Below are 21,663 nucleotides of genomic sequence, written 5' to 3'. Positions count from 1 at the left end.
GAGAATATCTTATTGCCCTTATATAAATCCTTGGTACGCCCACATCTTGAATACTGCGTACAGATGTGGTCTCCTCGTCTCAAAAAAGATATACTGACATTAGAAAAGGTTCAGAGAAGGGCAACTAAAATGATTAGGGGTTTGGAATGGGTCGCATATGAGGAGAGATTAAAGAGGCTAGGACTTTTCAGCTTGGAAAAGAGGAGACTAAGGGGGGATATGATGTACAGTATATAAAATCATGAGTGATGTGGAGAAAGTGAATAAGGAAAAGTTATTTACTTGTTCCCATAATATAAGAACTAGGGGCCACCAAATGAAATTAATGGGGAGCAGGTTTAAAACAAATAAGAGGAAGCTCTTCTTCACGCAGTGCACAATCAACTTGTGGAACTCCTTGCCTGAGGAAGCTGTGAAGGCTAGGACTATAAGAGGGTTTAAAAGAGAACTGGATAAATTCATGGAGGTTAAGTCCATTAGTGGCTATTAGCCAGGATGGGTAAGGAATGGTGTCCCTAGCCTCTGTCTGTCAGAGGGTGGAGATGGATGGCAGGAGAGAGATCACTTGATTATTACCTGTTAAGTTCACTCCCTCTGGGGCACCTGGCATTGGCCACTGTCGGTAGACAGGATACTGGGCTGGATGGATCTCTGGTCTGATGCAGTACGGCCATTCCTATGTTCTTATATGTACATACTACCCTATGTATAGTATAGGGTAAATGCACACACAAGACTAGATTTCACAGAGGAGACCAGTGCTTCTCAAACTGGAGGTCTTGACCCAAAAGGGAGTTGCAGGGGAGGTTGCATGGTTATTTTAGGGGGGTCACAGTATTGCCACCCTTATTTCTGCACTGCCTTCAGAGCTGTGAAGGCATCACCCCGCCAGCAGCAGCACACAAGTAAGGATGGCAATACCATACCATATAATGCCATCCTTACTTCTGCGCTACTGCTGGCAGTGGATCTGCCTTCAGAGCTGGGCTTCCAGTCAGCAACCACCGCTCTCCAGCTGCCCAGCTCTGAAGGCAGTGCCGCCGCCAGCAGCAGCACAGAAATAAGGGTACAAGAACCACATCCCCACCTACAATAACCTTGTGACCACCATACAACTCCTTTTTGGGTCATGATGTCTACAATTACAACACTGTGACATTTCAGATTTAAATAGCTTAAATAATGAAATTTATCATTTTAAAAATCCTGTGAGCGTGAAATTGACCAAAATGGACCGTGAATTTGGTAGGGCCCTACTCATGGACACAGCGGTCTCCCCATGCAGAACAATCTGCAAGACCAGGGTCTAATATCCATAGGAAGCGAACTTTTTATGTGGTCCACAAGAAGGGTTATTAGTGCTACTGTTGGAGTTTTCCCTCCCTTCCCAAATTAGATTAAACCAATTTCCCAGTCTACATGCTCAAGCTAGGATTGCATGGAGACAGGGGAATGGATGTTAGAGAATTTTTCTAACGATGCTGGTCACCAGTCTTATAAGGTACGTAATATTTAATGGTATGAGCATTATGCAGTCTGATCCTGCAGAACGCTGAGGTCTGTGGGAGTAAAAAGTGCTCAGTACCTCACAGGATTGAACTCTGTAATAGCTGCAGAGCCTAGGGACAACAACTGTGTTAAAGAATAACATCAACTTTAACTCTAAACATCTTTTCTCTGCTGTTGAAGGCAGACTCTTGATATTATTTTAAACATAGTTATTTTATAGTCAACATAGTTGAAACTCAGTGTATTTCTGACTTTTAAAGATACTATTTTAGAGATGAGCAAAAGCATGAATTTTATCTTTTGACTTTCTATCACAAACAAGTACCTATCGTTCAGATTAAACATAGGCACCGTTATTCCAATTTACTACTGTTATCCCAGCTATTTCCCACTCCCCCCCAACCCGAACCACTGCCTCCCACCCCCCTTTAATGGCTGCAGGGTAAAAATACACCTTCAAGCAGACTGATGTAAAACTGTACACAAAGCAAGCAGTGAACAGAGTTGTGGGCCTGATCTACTACACTGTAGTGTCTTTCTAAAACTGTGCATATTGCTCAGCATGGAATGTTATGATTGGATATGCTACAGGGTTCCAAATAAAAATCTTTGTTTTCATTCCATTCTGTTTATATAACGGTTCTGAAGATTGCAACTGGCAGGTTATTTCTAACCCCCATTTTCTCTTTCCCTTCCACAACCCATATCCCTCCCAAGCCAGCCCACACTCTAAGCCTCAAAAGTAACAACCTGTCATTCTCCAGAGCTATTACAGTAAAATATCTGGTAATAAATCACCAGTACTGTACATGCAAAGTCATAACTGTGAATCACAACTGGGCATGGCAAATTTAGTTACTGCATCATGATTCGGCATCCAGGAGAAATTGGCCTGGTTAACTTTAGCTTCAGTAATGTTGTAATAATTAGCCAGTGATTGTCTGCCTGCATCTAATACAGGGCACTGAATGTCACCCATTTATTTCTTATAAAACAATCTGTGAAGTATAAACTGACAGGTCCTTGTATTGTTATACATCATCACTTATGTCACACCACATTTATCAGGAGACACAAAAAACAATCCAGGAAGGATAAAGAATTGAAATTTCATATATGGTTTTTGGAGTTGGAAATGTCTTCTTGTTCTGCATTTGTACAGTACCATGAACTAGGACAATAGGGTCCCAGTCCATGGCTAAGACTCCTAGGTGCTATAATAACCAATGAGCGTCAAAATTTTCGTATCTACTCACAAAATTTTCAATGCAGCGCTATTTACATATTCCTCGCTGATGTGAAATGTAAGATATTTTGGAACCAATCTTGGAACTAACATGAGTAAGGGATGCAGGATCAGGTCCAAACGAATAACTTAGAGCTGAACTGAACCCTGCATGGCTCCCACGCCACAGCGAGAGAAAAAAACTTTCTATTAAACCCTGAGCTAGGATAGCATGTAGAATGCACACAAAGTGAGCCCAGCCACTGGAAAGGAAGTTAGGCTACCTGACAGAGTCCAATGGGTTCTGGCTAATAGCTGGCAGATACAACATGAAGCAGAGAAGTTTTTTTGTGAAGGGCAATCAGTAATGAGTCTTTAGGAGCTGTTATGTTCATGGCATACAAACAGAATGTAGATAAAAAATATAAAACTCTTTCTGGAAGGTAGCAATGTAACACTACTTTTATTCTTAGAATCCAGAACACATAATAACCAAAAAGAAAGACACACAAAACAGGCTGCTCTGCAAGGCAAAGAGGAACAACTCATTCACTCACCCCACCTTGTTCTAGGCTGGCTTTTTCCAAACTAACTGCGTCTCCCAGATTAGATCCCGTGCTTCACTACAGAGCACTCCAGCCTGTAAGCAGGACCAGGAAACATCCCATACCATTCTTTAAGCAATAGCTTGCAATTCCAATGCAGTTCTCAATACACCACAGTAACATTTGTAAAAATATATTTAAAAAGTCAAATAAATAAATAAATAAATATGGCGCCACGTGGAATGTAAATTATATACATTTGACTTCTTAAGGCCTGATTCAGTGCCCAATGAAGTCAATGGGAGTCTATTAACTTTATAGGCTCTGAATCAGGTCCTTGGGCATTAAATGTTTTAAAAGGCAGCAGGGGTTGTTGGCAGGGTGTTTTCCATGAGAGGCCCTCAAATCTGGAAGTCACTTCCCACCCCGTGGTCCAGGAGAACCTAGATATCCAACCTGCAAAACTCATCTGTTTTTTGGGTTTTAGATGAGGGGCTAGATTGAGTGCTGTAGCTATGCTCACCTAACCCACTGGAAGAAGCAGCAATGTCAATGGAAGAAGGATTCCATCAACCTAGCTACCATTGCTCAGGGAAGGGATGGTCCTTGAGCAACGGTAGATCTGCTTCCATCACTGTATGTTGCATCTACACTAGGTTATGCCAACAGAGCTATGGCATCATAGTTATGCTGCTATAGTCCCCATAGTATAGACATGGCCTTGGTACAACCTAACTAACAGTAATAAGTAATAATAAAGCACTGGAAAAGCTTGAAAAGCTCAACCGTGTAGCACTTCTCAATAATACCAACATACAAAAGTAAAGCTATTTTGCAAACCACCAGAAGTGGAACTTCTGTACTTTTGTCCAAGAGCCAACTGCTATCTATTGTACACACTGTAATCCTTTATATACAATCTTTATTTTCAACCTTATGAGTTTCTTGTCAAGGAGCTCTTTGAGGATTTCTTGAACGATTCCAGTTTGTTTTAATGAAAAGGAAAGAGAATCTCTCAAATTTTACACTGCGTAGGTCTCCTAGATAAGCTTATTATAGCTCTCCTGACAGCTAGTCGATAACACTCCTGAGAAAAAAAAATTTTTTTGGGCTTCAATTACAGCATTTCCTTTATTGGCTCTTTTTTATGTGCCTATTAGGATCATGAACTGAGAAGGAAAGTTTTTTGCTAAGTGGAAAGCTCCTCTAAAATTGGAGAAGGTGCCCTAATATAAAAATCCAGCTTCATGAATCTTTTGATACTTCTTATGCTGGGGGACAGGCAGATGGGTGATTCTGGACATGCAGCTATCACAAAATGATTCAAGATTGCTAGTTAAACTTCCTTTCCCTTGGGTACCACATTTCCTTCTGCTGGTTCAGTAGCCTGTTGCACACAAATCCATATATGCTCAAGCAATGTTTTACTGCTCATGTCAGGACTCATTGGGTTTCACAAATACTTTATTTGAGCTTTGACCTGCACTAATTGTTGATGTGAAGCATTATCAAATGTCTTACTGCTCCAAAGGCCAGGCAGATGTTTTTAGGATTAAGAACGCAACACTGGCCTTCAACCAGTTCACAGGCAAACTCTAGGGATAGGAGAAATCCATTCGGAGGCGGTGTGCATACAGTAAGAAGCTGTCACAGAATACCCAGAGAAAACAGTCCAGAAAATAAGACTTAGGTCTTGTCTATCCATGCAGCAGCACACAGGGTACATGTAGCTACACACCGAAGTGAAAAGTAGGCTGCAGCCACACTGTGATATGTAACTACACATGTCAGTGAAAGGCTCTGGCAGGGGAGAGGCAGCACAGAAAGGCTCTGCCAACAGTGAACTGCTGAAGCCTTTCCCTACTGCCAGAGCCTTTCACTGTGGTGGGGAAAAGACTCGAGCAGTGGAGAGGCTGTGGGACACTACTCTGCTAAAAACAGCAGTGTAGACGTGGGAGACACTACTTGGGCATGTAGAGAGTTGTGTACGGTCTATACTCCATGGTTCCGGCATATTTATACTCTACTTGCCTGAGCAGTGCCTCACCATCTACACTGTTTTTGATATTCATGCTAGGTGGGCATGCAGGGTCTGTGCTCTACACACCATTGCAAATGAGAAACATACCATTAGTGCCAAAAAATTGCCAGGGAATTTATGGATATTCCTTACCAAAGTAACAAACAAACATACACACCAAAAAAACGCATATTAGAAGAATGTTACGGTGAAGCACTCAAGAATCAGGAAATAAAGTTAAGGTTCCCCACATAGCTTTTGTTCGTATGAAGGTAGTCTTTAAATTACACTATCACCTGATATTTTTTTCTTGACTCATTCAGAGCCTAATCCAGCTCCTGTTGAAATCAGTGGAAGCTTCACTACTGACTTCAAAGGAAGTTAATCAGGTCCTCAGAGCACAGAATAGATGCGGCTCAGTGAAGCAGCTGTTCAATATTTCTTTTTTATCCTTATCACCTCATTCAATACCATCCAAATGATGTATTGAAATCAAGATTTTTTTGAAACAGGATTTTCTGTGGTGCTTCTTGCAGTGCATTCAAGCCTTAATGAATTTATCCTGAGGTCAGGAGGTCTCTCAGAAATACTAATAGGCTTGCCCAAAGTTACACAAGAGATGACAAAATGGAATTCTAATTTCATGGTCTCAGTCAGATGCCTCAACCTCAAGACCTTTCTTCCTTTTCCAGTAGATACCTAAGCCATTCACCACCCCTCATGCAACATCTGCAGTGAATGAAGCAAGAATACTCTGCACCCCGGACTAGTTCACTCTACAACCCTGTCTCATACTCTCTCCATCATATGCACAGATTGAGGTAGGAGTCCTGCAGAACAAAACAGTACGTGATCATCCAATAAAAAGACGAATGCAATACATGTGCACAAGAGTGCAGCGTTAAAGCTGTACATACAACCTGTATTTTGTTATTTTCTCACCTTCCCTTTTCATTCGTAACACCTTTTCAACGTAGGTGTTTCGTGGAATTTCCTACACTTTTAAAAAGAAAATTAACTAAACAAAATGAAAGTGCTCTGTTCGGGGCAATACAGGCAATGCATAAGACAGGAGTCCTTGCTTCATTCCAGGCACACCTTTCTGTATCATATACAACACGGATCCCTTGACCCCTGCCTTCTTCCACACTCACCTATGCTTATTTTCTGAAGCAGATAGGGCTCTGTCTAGGACTTCTTTACTAAGCAGGCATAAGGAGGTCAAGATGCTTACGCTACACGTGCCAATAGCATGTTGGCAGGCTGTTAACAGACCACTTTAAAGGAATTCAGTGCACACGCCCAAAGTCCTTTTCATAAACTTATATAATTTTCACAAATTGCAACCAGACCAATGAGCCACACACACCTGTGACTTAGGGATTATCTCCCTGCCAAATTCAGAAGTATAAATCAAACCACTGAAGCACTATAGTCATTGAAAAAATTGGTTGCAATACGTTTATCCTCAAGGGAAACATATATTTTTTCACTCTTTGTTCTTAAAAAACAACAACCCCAAAACAAAACACACACACACACACACACACACAGCTGAAATGTTTTTGCTCAAATTTACCAAAATACTGATTCCTGGGTTGAAAATAAAGTTGCCAGATTTCAGCCCAAAAAAAGGTAGACAATCAAAAAAGTCATAATAAGAAGCTGATAATTGCTACAAAGGGAATGCATTTGTAACTACAGGCATCAATCCAATTTCAATACAATAACTAAACTAAAACAACAAAAGGAAAATTAAGTGTATCATGCAGAAACACAAACCTCCATATATCCCAACAAACACAAAAATGATTTCACCACCTAAATATTTAGCTGCCATGGTTTTCATGCTAGTTTTCTGCCCAGGGGATTGGGGTTTCCTCAAGATCTCTTCCATTCAGTTCCCCAAGAAGTCAGTTCATCTCCAGTCTCTTCACTCAGGTTCCTTTATTTGGCAAACATGCATGCCTGCATAAAGGATAGCAGAGTGCTAGCAAAAAATGATCATAAAGCTTCTGCCATCTCTTGATGTTGACTGTCTGACTGGTTGTATGCAGTGTTGTTGTCGCCATGTTGGTCCCAGAATATTAGAGTTAAAAGATGGGTGAGGTAAGATCTTTTATTGGACCTACCTCTGTTGGCGAGGGGGAGACAAGCTTTTGAGTTCCACAGAGCACTTCTTCAGGTCTGGGAAATGTGCTCTGAGGATTTATGATCATTTTTTGCTAGCACTCTGCTATCCTTTAGGCAGGCATAGACAATCTAAGCTAACTGCAATACCTTACCCACCTCATTTTACTAGCCATGAAAAGCATGGACTGAACTGTAAGATCTCACCATCCAAATCCCCTAACCTACACACGGCATCGCTGAGAAAAACTTACTGAAATTCAACAATACACAATTCTGGACACAGATTTGCCCCCCAAAAATGGTGTGAACCTGATCTGTCTTGTTCATGCAGAAACTGGTCTCCCACTCCTTTCAAGGCTCATGGTCTGAAGTAACACCCCCAGCTTATGTGCATGCCTGACGGTTTTAAAATTAATGCATTATAAGAATTAAGTGATACAGTGGACAAATGTAAAACGTGCATTCCAGTTTTAGCGGTCTTACCAGTTCCAGTGATATTCCTTATACTTAGATAGGGAATACTGTTGGAAGCAATAGTACCGCTAAAACAGGAATGAGCTTTTTAAGTGTACCCACTGTATTTAGCTGTCAAGTGATCAGTCATGCCAAAATGAAGGTGACAATTATGTAACCAAAATCACATTCAATAGCCTTATCTGATGCCATGACATTTGTAATATGCTTAGCCTGCTCTTTTTGTATATAATACCAAGTTGAGGGTTAACAACAACAACAACAAAATATTAAACATATGACCATACCATTCAACAATTATGCAGAAAATGGCATAGTATTTTGTGGGAGGGGCATTCACTAATATTTGCAGCCTTATTAAAAATGAATAACTATTTTTACACGTTTCAGACTCCAAAGAGAGACTGCAGAGCTAGAATTGATATGCAAACTAGACACAATCAACTCCGGTTTGAATAAGGACTGGGAATGGCTGAGCCATTACAAACGTTGACTATCTCCCCTTGTAAGTACTCTCACACTTCTTATCACACTGTCTGTACTCGGCTAGCTTGATTATCACTTCAAAAGTTTTTTTTTTTTTTTTTTTTTTTTTTCTCTTAATTAATTGGCCTCTCAGAGTTGGTAAGACAACTCCCACCTGTTTATGCTCTCTGTATGTGTGTATATATATCTCCTCATTATATGTTCCATTCTATATGCATCCGAAGAAGTGGGCTGTAGTCCACGAAAGCTTATGCTCTAATAAATTTGTTAGTCTCTAAGGTGCCACAAGTACTCCTGTTCTTCTTTTTATTTTTACACGGGGTTCACATCCAAGTTCTCCATACTATACTTATCTTCTCTTCTTAATAGTTGTCCTTTTTTCCTATGGATCTGTGTGTGTAAAAGGGAAACTTTGAGCAAATCACTTAACTTCTCTGTGCCAGTTTACCCATATGCAAAATTAGTATAACATTTACCAGCATCACAGAAGTGCCAGGTTTACTGGAAAGTGCTTTGAGATCCTGAGATGAAAGTCTCAATATAAGAGCTGAAAATATTATCTTTTATGTGGTTTGCTGGCTGGGTGACCTGCACAGTATTCTACTCTATATACTTCAGAATTATGTGGTTATGTACTTAGGCACTGATGCTGAAATCCAGTGCACACAGGTTCAACATTGTGCCTGAGTGGATCTCCGAAGAACCCATTGGTCTCCACACCAACATAGTGCACCACAAATTCAATGTGGGCTTTATGTAGAGCAGTACATATCATTAATACATAAAAGACCAGAGGCTAGACCCCCTCAGCTGGTACAAATTGTGCAATGGAGCTATGACAATTTACAGTAGGTAAGGATCTGCCCCCAGAAATCTGAAGCTGTAAAAAGGTAATGGGACTTTGTGCTTTAGAGAATCCCCTCCTATGATTCTATAATTCTATGTTACTTTAATAGACATCATTTTCTTCTGGTCACTAATGATGTTTGAAGTAGAGTCATTATCCAACCATTTTTGCTTCTTTTTTTCTTCCTTTTTAAAGCTCATGCTGCCAATTCAATATCAAAACCAACTTATGAAAGACTCATTGCAAAGGCTAGTCTAATTCTTTGTTGTGGAGAAAAAAATGGTGGAAGAGAAGATCTATGTGCTAATGTCCAAGAAAAGATTATCTGGGCCTAATACATTGGAAACATTGTTAAAGAATAGTTTAGCCATCTACCAAGGTCAGTGAAACCAAGGGTGATTTGCAGCACGCAGTATGTGTCAGATGCTCACTTGAAAGCTACTTGAGGCTTTCTTTAACTTACATTGTGCATCCCAGATCAAACCTTTTGGGAAAGAAGTATACAAGTAGCATGCTTGTTTTCTGTTCTCTCCTTCATTTGCACACCTTACTTTGCATGCCTGTCAACTTTCCCAACAGGCACCGCACAGTACAGCCACGGTGGGAAATACCAGCAGTGAGTTACTGAAATGTGAGAACCACATTACAGCAGTTTATGGATCAGTCTGAACTATTAGCAGATTACCTTTCTCAGTGTTTAACATACTATAACAAGAGTAGGTAGTAGACACATTGATACAATGTGGTTTAAGGTTTGACAAACTGCCTAGGACATCTAAGCGTAAAACTAACAATTTACTGTGCTGCTGTTGTTATATACTCAAAATTACATATTATGAAAATGAGTACCTCAGGAATTTCTAGTTTATCCATCTTCTTTATCTGGAAATGGACACATTTCAAAAGAATCAGACTTTAAGGTCAGAAGGGACCATTATGATCATCTAGTCTGACCTAAGGCAGACAATTCATAATATTGCAAATCAGTTTCCATTTATCTTTTTTTTTTCAAACACAGACTTTTTGCAAAGTTAGCCCTTTTGTGATTAAACTTTCCACATCTGATCTCAGCAAAAACATTAGTATATCTAGAAAATTTTAGTATCCCTTTTGAGCCATTTTTTAGTTATGTGAATTAGAAAAAAATATATACACTTCTCAGGATTATACACTTTATATAATTTACAAACATCTGTTTTTGAAATCACATATATCTTAATGATTAAAAATACAAGACTCAGGTGCCTAGTATAAAATTTTAGGCAGTTTAAAGTGCAAGTTTCCAGATAAAGACATTCCGCTTTCCTCTGCAGCATGGGGTGTGCCCCCTCGGGCACTAGGCAAAATCAGTTATTTTCAAGAAAGTGCAGAGACTGTTCCCCTTGTGCACTCAGTGGGACAGTAGGTGTCAAGATTATGCCCCCCCCCAAAAAAAAAATTCACTGTATGGAGCAGGTCAGCTTGCACCAGGGAAACTTGTTTCCACCATCAACCAGGATAGTGCAGCCTCAACCCACTCTATCCTGTCCACCAGGGAACTCAGTTGTCAACAGAGTTTGAATCCATGACCTTCAGAGAACACCCCCACTGGAAGGGAATCAGAAACCCACATGCTATCAGGGAAGATTATTCAACAACTGGGGAATCTTGCCTGTTTGACTTAGCCGTGTACCCAGAACTCTCACTCCTAGGCCAATGGCACAAAGGTAAGTAATACAAGGAAGAATCGTCATGAAAAATGTCATGTAGGTGATAATTCATAGATTCTATAGATTCTAGGACTGGAAGGGACCTCGAGAGGTCATCGAGTCCAGTCTCCTGCCCTCATGGCAGGACCAAATACTGTCTAGACCATCCCTGGTAGACATTTATCTAACCTACTCTTAAATATCTCCAGAGATGGAGATTCCACAACCTCCCTAGGCAATTTATTCCAGTGTTTAACCACCCTGACAGTTAGGAACTTTTTCCTAATGCCCAATCTAAACCTCCCTTGCTGCAGTTTAAGACCATTGCTTCTTGTTCTATCCTTAGAGGCTAAGGTGAACAAGTTTTCTCCCTCCTCCTTATAACACCCTTTTAGATACCTGAAAACTGCTATCATGTGCCCTCTCAGACTTCTCTTTTCTAAACTAAACAAACCCAATTCTTTCAGCCTTCCTTCATAGGTCATGTTCTCAAGACCTTTAATCATTCTTGTCGCTCTTCTCTGGACCCTCTCCAATTTCTCCACATCTTTCTTGAAATGCGGTGCCCAGAACTGGACACAATACTCCAGTTGAGGCCTAACCAGCGCAGAGTAGAGCGGAAGAATGACTTCTCGTGTCTTGCTCACAACACACATGTTAATATATCCTAGAATCATGTTTGCTTTTTTTGCAACAGCATCACACTGTTGACTCATATTTAGCTTATGGTCCACTATAACCCGTAGATCCCTTTCTGCCGTACTCCTTCCTACACAGTCTCTTCCCATTCTGTATGTGTGAAACTGATTTTTCCTTCCTAAGTGGAGCACTTTGCATTTGTCTTTGTTAAACAATAAGATAAATTTGATTGGATTTAACCATCCTAGGCTTGCAAGCTGCAGAACAGATCCACAAATTTTGAGAAAGGAACTACCCTTCTTTTGAAAATGGACCAGAAAAGCTGTAGTCATTAGGCACAACAAAACTGAGTTGAAGATAGGTCTTTTGCATCAGTTGTATTTTTCTGTGGGCTTATAGCTCACCCCTAATATTGTTTGAACCTAAATGACTACAAACAGTACTGTACATCCTGTACAGGAAGGAGAATGGTTTAGGCTTTTTTCCCATCTCTAACTGCAATGGGGGAAATTTTCAGAAGTGCCTAATGGATTTAGAGCACATTTTATCTAAAAAGTCAGTGGGACATGATGCTTTTGAGAATCTCTGTGATTCTATAGTTCTATATTACTTTAACATACATCATTCTCTTTTGGTTGCTGTTTCAAACATTAGCATGAAAGCTGCTATCCAACTATTTTTTGAAAGCTGATGCTGCCAGTTCAATATTAAAACCATGTCATTACAGGTTTATTGGTAGCAAGTCAATAGGGTACTTCTTTGCTTCCTCATCACAATCCTTCCCACACCTTCTCCATCACACTGTTTTAAATATAAATTATAGTTCAGCAAACAATCTGTAAATCAGTCAAACTTCTGTGTACATCTTCTGCTGCCCTGAATGAGCATCCCCAGTGTTTTAAAAGATTTTGGTCCCATTGCACTCTAAATTTTCCATCCACTTTCCTTCCCTTCTCTGAAATACCTCTGACTTTTGGTGTCACACATGGAGAACATCTGATGGCTTTGGGAGTCACACACTGACCTCAAGAGGAGAACACAGTATTATTCACCTCAATGTGTCTGCAGAGAGAAAGATTAACCATATTAGACAGCAAAGATCAAAAGGTATTTTAAAAAAACTACAAGTACTATGAAAATGTGAAAAAAAGAGGAAGAGACGGTAGAAAGGACAAACGAAGGTGGCCTGCTGTTTTGTTTAAGAGTTACCATGGAACAGTCCTATTTAGCATACATATAAATAATCAACTCCAGAAAATAAGCATAGAAGTCATATATACAACTATATCAAGTTCAATGAACTCTGAAATCCCAGTGACTAACATTCTTCCCATTAATATTTTGTCACTATGTCCCTTAAATATTCCCACATACCTTTATACATGCTATTCGTTTCACCTTTGATATTTTTGAAGCTTTGTCTTCTGGTCTGAATTTTCAGCTTAAATATTTGAAAATTTCAGTATCTAGCCAGGTGCCTTTCAACTCTGATCCATCTCACTTCACATGCATGTTTCACATACATTGAGAACAGCTCCTCAACATTTAGTTAGAGGACTTGAACTGTTACAACTATATAGTGATTACTCTTTCGGATGGTTATGAAATAAAAATCCAAAAAGGAAACCATCATTTATCTTAACCGAGTTAAACAACAGAAAACATAACACTTGTTTGGAAGCTCATTAGCAATGAGCACAGACATAGAGACATTCTGACACAAAACCTCTTTCAGCAGTCAGAAATAGAACACTTTCTGCATTTGCCACCTTTCAGGTCCGAGTTTCCAGCACGCTTCTTGTTATACGCAATTAGCTCCATGCCAAGATTTGGTACATTTCGTAATAAATCCCTTGACCACATTTGCTGCAGGCTTGGCAGCTGTGGAAAGGCTCTATTCATTAAGGCAGCAACCAAGCCACAGAACTTACCCCACAGCACAGCTCACTAGTAGAATTCCAGCAGGCAACAAATTTCAACAGCCATCACTCCCTCCTTTCTTGCTTGAAAAAGCCTGACATATGACTGTGATTAAGTAGGATATGAAAAAGCTCCAATAACTTTTCTCTTTTTCATCCCTCACCTCCCCCTTTCCACCTCTCTCCCCCTCAAACACCCAAAAAATCCCCCTCCTCTCACAGCACTACATATTAGGTAGAACCGGGGGTAGGGGGGCTTGCCTGCATTTAAAACAGTAACCATCTGTTTCTTTCAGGAAGGCTGTCTCCCCTTCTCGGATTTCTTCAGTTTTGGAACACTAACATCATGGCACAATGTAACGCTTGCTCTAGGCTGGGAAAGTTCTCTATGAGGCAAACAAGAACAGCAGCAGCAACCACTGGCCATGAGGCCATATGTTCAGAGACAAAGCAAGCAGAAAAATCTTACATTTTTCCAGCTGCTACTCTTCAGCATTCCAACAGCTACAGGCACAAAAGCCAGGCGAGGAGCAGTAGGAGTACACGCAAGTGTGTTTCATAGTTTTGTTGAAGAGTGTGGGGGAAAACAATCCTTACCTAGACTTTATGTCTGCACTTCACCCCACCTCCCAAAGTCATTTTCTTGCAGCCTGTGCTGGGAAAATCCAATTCTGGCGCTGAAGAATTGAACAGCTAGTGACCTATGTAAAGAACTCTGATCATATTGTGTACATATTTTTGAGATGTCTGGTAGAGTTGGTTAAGAATCTGTAGGGCCTCTGTTATAACGGAGGATGGGCAACATTTTCAGAAAAACTGGCTCTAATCTCATCTTTCTCTGAACAGACCCCTACCCTTTAAGGTTTGAATTGCTCAGTTAAGGAGACTGGATTACTGTAATGAACTCTACATAAGTGTACACCAGAAACACATACAGAAACTTAAGGTGCTGCAGAACACAGCAGCCCACTTGATAAGTGGTGTCCTCTCAGTAGCAGCTAGGGTGACCAGACAGCAAGTGTGAAAATCGGGATGGGGTGGGGGGTAATAGGAGCCCATATAAGAAAAAGACCCAAAAATCAGGACTGTCCCTATAAAATCGGGACATCTGGTCACCGTAGCAGCATCTGTTACCTATGCTCCATGAGGTTCACTAACTAACTACTGTTTTTCAGGTGGAGTTTAAAATGTTGGTTTTAACTTACAAAGCCCTAAATGTCTAAGGAATTGAAGATTAATTACTGTTGTCTCAGACATGCTGACATGGCTTATCAGAGTTCCTCTTTAGTATGAAGGAAATGTGAGTAGCCTTCTGGCAGAAGGAGATACGGTCTGGGACAGATAGGACCAAGCAAGAAGTTCTAGGAGAAACCAAGGCAGGGGAGAAAGCTATGCCAGCAAAAAGAACCTTAAGATCAGTCAAACCTGTGGAGGAGTCTTTGTTAATAAAATGTCTCTCTTCGTGGGGTCCTCTTCTGACTCTACACTGAGCTTTCAGCTGGAATTGGTGGGCACCCAGCTTACCCTTGCCCATTGCTGTCTTGTTGTTATGACGCTTCTGACTGCTATATAGTCTTTGTCTACACATAGAAAATTCCAAATTTGTCCAATTTCCTAATTTGCTCTTGTAGCCAGGATCAAACTTGGGTTTTCACAGATATCCCCATTAATTTACACTTGCAGCACAAGGCACATTTTTCATGGCAATTGCTGAAGTGACTAAAGTATTCTGGTTATCTGCAATAAAATATTACGTTAGTAAAAAAACGTCCCTTTGAAACCAAGTAAAATGTAGCAGTCAGAAAGTCTTTTGCCATGTAACAACAATTTCACTAAACTTAGAAGGATAACAATAACAGCACATATTCAGATATACCAGTAGATGGTATTCTTTGTATTGGCTACCTACAAACACAGCACATGAATATTTTACTTCCTGATCCAACTTTAGACAATGGTAACCATATTGGTATTCCCCAGCTATGCTGTAGGGCATAGCTGAGGCCTTGGCTACACTTGGGGATTGTGAAATGCGAGTGTAGTCGCGCCACCAGTGCTGCGAGAGCTCTCTCACAGCGCTGTATGTACTCCACCTCTCCGAGGGGAATAGCGTGCAGCGCTGCGAGCGAGCGTGCAGTGCTGCAGGCGCTGATTACACTGGCGCTCTACAGCGCTGCACTCGCTGCGCTGGGGGGGGGGGGCGTTTTCACACCCCCGAGCGCAGCAAGTTGTAGCGCTGTACAGCGCCAGTGTAGCCAAGGCCTGAGCAGGGAAGCACAACATTTTGGGCTTAGTTTGCCATTGCCTGGCCCCTTGTATGCATTTTGAATTGGTACTGTTTTACTGCCCACTTTGCACACTCTTTGCAGGTAAAATTCACAAAAACGGCAATGGAGAATAGATAGTGTAGGAGTGAGCTGTTCAGCAGCACAGAGCCACTCAAGAAACATACAATAACTACACATTGATATGCAAACTAGATACAATCAACTTAGGCTTGAATAGAGACTGGGAATGGCTGAGCCATTACAAACATTGACTCTATCTCCCCTTGTAAGTACTCTCACACTTCTTATCAAACTGTCTGTACTGGGCTAGCTTGATTATCACTTCAAAAGTTTTTTTTTCCCTCTTACTTAATTGGCCTCTCAGAGTTGGTAAGACAACTCCCACCTTTTCATGCTCTCTGTATGTGTACATATATCTCCTCAATATATGTTCCATTCTATACATCCAAAGAAGTGGGCTGAAGCCCATGAAAGCTTATGCTCAAATAAATTTGTTAGTCTCTAAGGTGCCACAAGTACTCCTGTTCTTTTTACACATTCTCAGTTTTCTCAAATGTTCTTTCCTATACGCATGTATTTCAAACAGTCTTTACAGTATTTCTTTCTTGTACAATTGGAAAAGAAAGAAGCTGTTGGTTTTACTTGGACGTGCTGATTTCACTCCCGGTCATGATAAAATAGTTGAAGCTCGGCTCTGTGAGCTTCTGCTTTAGCTATTCACAAAGGTCCTTCCAGGATCTTAGGACACCCCCTGCCTCCATCCTTCATACATGAGCCCAACTCCCTTAAAAGCCTCCCATAAGGATGATCTGTTTATGCTTCCTGTGATGTCCCCAGCGGTTGCAACAAATAAGAAGTGAAACTGGAAAATTCACACCCCAGCAATGACATAATCATTCCTAGTGACACTTCCTTAAATGGCGGGGGAGTCAAAGGCCTCTAAGAAAAGTGAGAAATGAAACCTTGGGGAGTGTGACTGGAACTGAAAGGAGGACTGTGATAAGGAGGAAGTGAGGCTGGGGATAAGTTAACCACAGGAACAATTTACCAAGGGATGGGATAAATTCACCATCATTTGAGTCTTTACATCATGACCAGATGTCTAACAGTTATGCTATAGTTCAATAAATTGTTGGGCAAAATGCAGGAATATTTGGGTTAAATCTGTGGCTTGTGTTAATACAGGAGGTCAGACTAGATCAGGGGTCTCAAAAATGCTGCCTGCGGGCCACATGCAGCCCACGGAGTTGTTTCCTGCGGCCCGCCATAGGCGCCGACTCCACCAGCAGCCAAGCTCCCCTTGCCCCCTGCCCCCTACCAGTGCACCATGTCCCCGCTCCTCCGCCTACCTCCCAGTGCTTCCTGCCGCCAAACAGCTGTTTGGCAGCGCTTAGGACTTTCTAGGAGGGAGGGGGGAGGAGCAGGGACGCGGCGCGCTCAGGGGAGGAGGCGGAGAAGAGGCGGGGCCGGGGTGGGGATTTGGGAAAGGGGCTGGAATAGGAGCAGAGAGGGGGCAGAGTTGGGATGGGGACTTTGGGGAAGGGGTTGGAATAGGGGCAGAGAGGGGGCGGAGTTGGGACGGGGACTTTGGGGAAAGGGTTGGAATGGGGGTGGGGACGGGATGGGAAGAGGCAGGGCAGGGAAGACGTTAGCTGAATCAGCAAAACATAACCCACCTCTGGCCCTGCTGCTGCCAGCTCCCACACACATGCTCTGGGGAGGAGGACAGGCAGGCAGGCGGGTTCTCGGAGCTGCTGTTTAATGCAGTGTTTACAGTTACTCTCGCTTTAGTGGTGGGGATGTCTGCTGTGTGCATTTCAATGAGCTGTTTCCACAGTTCTCTGAAGTTTACCCTATTCAAACTGCCCAAGCTTGACAAACAGGCTTGCAGCTCCTCGCTCCCAACCAAGCCATTGAGCCTGCTCTTCCTGCAGCCCCAATCCTCCCCTCCAGCTATACCCCAACTCACACCAACCCTCGGCCAGCCCCTTCGCCACTCTTCAAATCTCCCCTTCCTCAAGGGAGGGCCAAACACACCCACCATTGAAATCCATCCCCACTGATCCCATGCGCAGTGTGAAACGCTAGGGGAGAAGGGAGCCGGGAAAGCAGCAGCAGCCAGTCACTGGGAAAAGCCCTTTTCCTTTAACATTGGGAGGGAGGGAAAGGCAAAGCCTGTTCCCCGCACCTCTCACCCTCAACAATGCCTGGGTGGGAAAGAAATCCCCGACCCTCCTCGGGAATGCGGACGCTTCAACACAGGTGCTGGCTGCTAAGTAAATTCGCTCAGTAGAGACCTGCAACTCCCAGCATGCTCTACTCCACCTTGCACTGAGCTGCCGCCTTAGAGACGGAGCAAGGCATGCTGTGAGTAGTTGGGAAGAATGTTTGTTACAAGTGGCAACCTAATTTGTATGAATAGTTACTTTAAAAAGTTCCTGCCATTACAGCTATGTTAATAGACTGTTAGTGTAGATCAGGGGTCGGCAACCTTTCAGAAGTCGTGTGCTGAGTCTTCATTTATTCACTCTAATTTAAGGTTTCGCGTGCCAGTAATACATTTTTAGAAGATCTCTTTCTAGAAGTCTATAATATATAACGAAACTATTGTTGTATGTAAAGTAAATAAGGGTTTTTAAATGTTTAAGAAGCTTCATTTAAAATTAAATTAAAATGCAGAGCCCCCCGGACCGGTGGCCAGGACCCGGGCAGTGTGAGTACCACTGAAAACCAGCTCGCGTGCCGCATTCGGCACACATGCCATAGGTTGCCTACCGCTGGTATAGATCATCATCAGTGTTACTGACCACATAAGGAATAGTTACAGGTGTTTATATTTTATTAAAACCCCTCTTCGCATTACAGTTTTAAAAAAGCTAATACACTGACTTTTAGTAGCATACTATATTACTCTTTCATTTTTATTATATTACTCTTCATTTTTTTCATTTTGACTACACTTTTGTATCGTTATATGAAAAGGTTTTAGTAATGCGGCCCTCGGGCCAATGTACTAGTCCTCATGTGGCCCTTTGGGAACACTCCACAGGGAAAGAACAGACCCAAGAGTTCCCTGACCATGGTCAACAGTATCAAAGGCTGCTGATGGGTATACCGAGGGTGAATTGATTTAAATAAATTGACTTAAATCACCAATTTTAATCAGATTAGCAAGCAGGAAACCATCATTTAAACAACAGTTTAATAATTTTACAGTTTTACTTTTTAGTTATTTTACTAAAGAAAGTTTAATTCTCACGGGTGGCTCTCTCTCCTCTCCATCAAGCTAGCACAAGAGAAAGCAACTGATGAAATTAAGATGTCTTTCTCTATTTCTATGTTCTTTTCCTACAAGAACTTTGGTACATTGCAGAAGTTTTGTGTGATGTTCTACAGCTGGGTGATACAAGCTTTCCTAAACAAATTGAAACACTAAAGTGACTTTACATCCTTCATCTTCTTCTATACAGTCAGCGATAGTTTTGTTAGCTGATGTAATGTTTATTTTTTTCCATCAGACAAGCTAGCCTATGCACTAAGAGAGCCGATTTGTGATCACCTCATAAACAGATTCTTCACATACCTCTTATGTAATCAGACTCATGTTTATGGACGATGATCAGTGGTGCACTGAAGGACTATTTTGTGAAAGCCTCCACTAGTGACAGCTACAAGAATAAAAGGGTCCAGAGGTAGACAAACCAAAATCTTTGCTCAACATTTAATGATTTGAGAGTCTGACATGCTAGTCCTTACTGGAGCAACACACCCCATTAACATCATATGCTGTACCAATATACCAGCAAGCTTGTATAATGACAGTGAGAGTGCTGCTTGATTAAGAGCTGCTGTTTCAGACCCTGAACAAGAAACACTTTGGAATTCTTGAGACTAACACAGTATGACCTGGGACAAGCAAAATTATTTTTAAAAAAATACACCTCTACCCCGATATAACGCGACCCAATATAACACGAATTCGCATACAACGTGGTAAAGCAGTGCTCGGGGGGGGCGGGGGCTGCGCACTCTGGGGGATCAAAGCAAGTTCGATGTAATGCAGTTTCACCTATAATACAGTAAGATTTTTTGGCTCCCGAGAACAGCGTTATATCGGGGTAGAGGTGTATATTTATTTATGTAGATACTTTGGATTGCAGCTTATAAAACTGAGGCATCTAAACACTGCCTTTTCTTCACCCCCAACTAATCCTGACCATGAAAAGTGTGTTAGAGAAAGAAAACTATTTTCACCCAACATCACTTCATCTCTTCCTTTCCTAAATGAACCTTTGTCAAATCTACTTCCCATGAACTCACATCTTTTCTTTAAATCCACTTCTTTTTAATATTCTATTCTGGAACATAGTTACTTTTGAACAAGCTTCACCAACACCACATCTACCACAACACCCCACAAGTGGTGAGTAAAACATAGAAGAAATACAATTTAAAAGTGAGAAATAGATTAAATGAAAGCAGAGGAGAAAACTTTTAACCCTTTGTCGCCAGGATTTCCTGATGTGAAATATTAATGCATCATGCATCCATTGGAATTCCCAGCAGCCCTCAGAAATCAGGGCCTGATTCACCTTCTGTAGTGCTGAAGATGTTTAGTATCTTACAGATCTTGGCCAGCATCATAAAACTGAGTGTTCAGTGACTAAGACATTCTGTCGATTAAGTCTCTCAATTTAAACAGGTTCAGATAGTGAAACAATGTAACAGTCAATTTTGTGAAGATTCACTAAACTCAATGAGAATTAAGGATGCCACAGATCAAGCTTTTAAGCCTTGATTCAAAACCCACTGACGTCATACAATTGAATGCAGTGATCAGACCCTTAACCTTATCTGAAGATCCATTTACCTTTCCTATATGCTGTTATACAGCTGGCATATTCATGCCAACTTTCTTATGTCACCTTGTAATCTACTGTGCTCAGTTTAATCTGATTGAACACTGGAACATTTGATGAATCCCGATAATGAATGTTCATCCTGCTTTGTGCAATGCACTCAAAGGTGGTGTAGATCACTATCATTTTAAACAAGGTTTCCAAGTGTAATTTTGGCAGCTTAGTGGACCTCATAAGAGACTCTTTAAAACCTTATAAGCAGTTTATATGTGGATTTTAAATGCTTATCATTTCAAAATCCATGGTGTTTTTGGAACAATTTTCCAAATCTCCATATTTGCCAGCTCTAATTTCTTAAAGAATAAAAATATTGTTTCATTAAGGACATGGTGGTATCCAGGCCAGAGCTCAAAAGCACCTTAGGATTGTCTAGGAACTGTTGTAATACGGGACTTTATCCTGTTTATAATCCATCATTCCTCCCAATCAGAGGGTATCCCTGAGTGCTGCAACCCTTTGTCTAGGAACCTTGAACACAACTCTGAGCACTGTTTACAATTGTGAAAATGTTTTGCATCCCCAAGAAACTGAAGCATGTTATGTGCTGCAGGGACCCAAATGCCAAAACCTGACAACCACATGAAATGAAAAAGGGGAAAAATGGTTGTTTATGAACCTGAGATTTCCCCACCTGGTCTCACACTTGCTAAAATATGTATTGTTCTCCTCCTCTTCTTTAGTAGATAGGGATATCTTCTAATTTTATTTTCCCAGCTACATCACCCATCAAGGGAAGTACTCCTTTACTCAAGACTTATGAAACAATATTTAAGAGCAATGACTCTCAAAAACAACAAAAAATCCTTTGTAATTTTTCAAGAACTCTAATGGTATACTATATTGTGTTTGTTTTTTCCCTTAGAAATGTTTAATTAAGTAAATGTTTTGTCTAAATTGTACCGGCCTGGAGTGTATCATAGTTTGATGTTGTGTTAACCTCGTGAGTTAAAAAATAATGTTTTAAACTAGTT

At 41.2% G+C, this 21,663-nt stretch overlaps 1 protein-coding gene across 6 annotated transcripts in view; it reads right to left on the bottom strand.

The window, feature by feature from the left end:
• Positions 1-21,663, bottom strand: part of BMPR1B (bone morphogenetic protein receptor type 1B) — a 344,071-nt gene that overhangs the window by 243,430 nt on the left and 78,978 nt on the right. Inside the window, exon 1 of one of the 6 annotated variants that reach the window (XM_054030457.1) lies at positions 13,498-13,514. The exons of 4 other annotated variants lie outside the window; for them this stretch is intronic. The gene's annotated coding sequence lies outside the window, so the exon portion shown is untranslated. Of the gene's footprint in view, positions 1-12,530; positions 12,548-13,497; positions 13,515-21,663 lie in introns of those variants that run through there. One more of the 6 variants, XM_054030456.1, reaches the window with a different exon arrangement.

Source organism: Malaclemys terrapin, chromosome 5, assembly GCF_027887155.1.
Source record: "Malaclemys terrapin pileata isolate rMalTer1 chromosome 5, rMalTer1.hap1, whole genome shotgun sequence".
Classification (NCBI taxonomy): Eukaryota; Metazoa; Chordata; order Testudines; family Emydidae; genus Malaclemys; species Malaclemys terrapin.
This window is presented reverse-complemented; position numbering and strand designations above follow the sequence as displayed.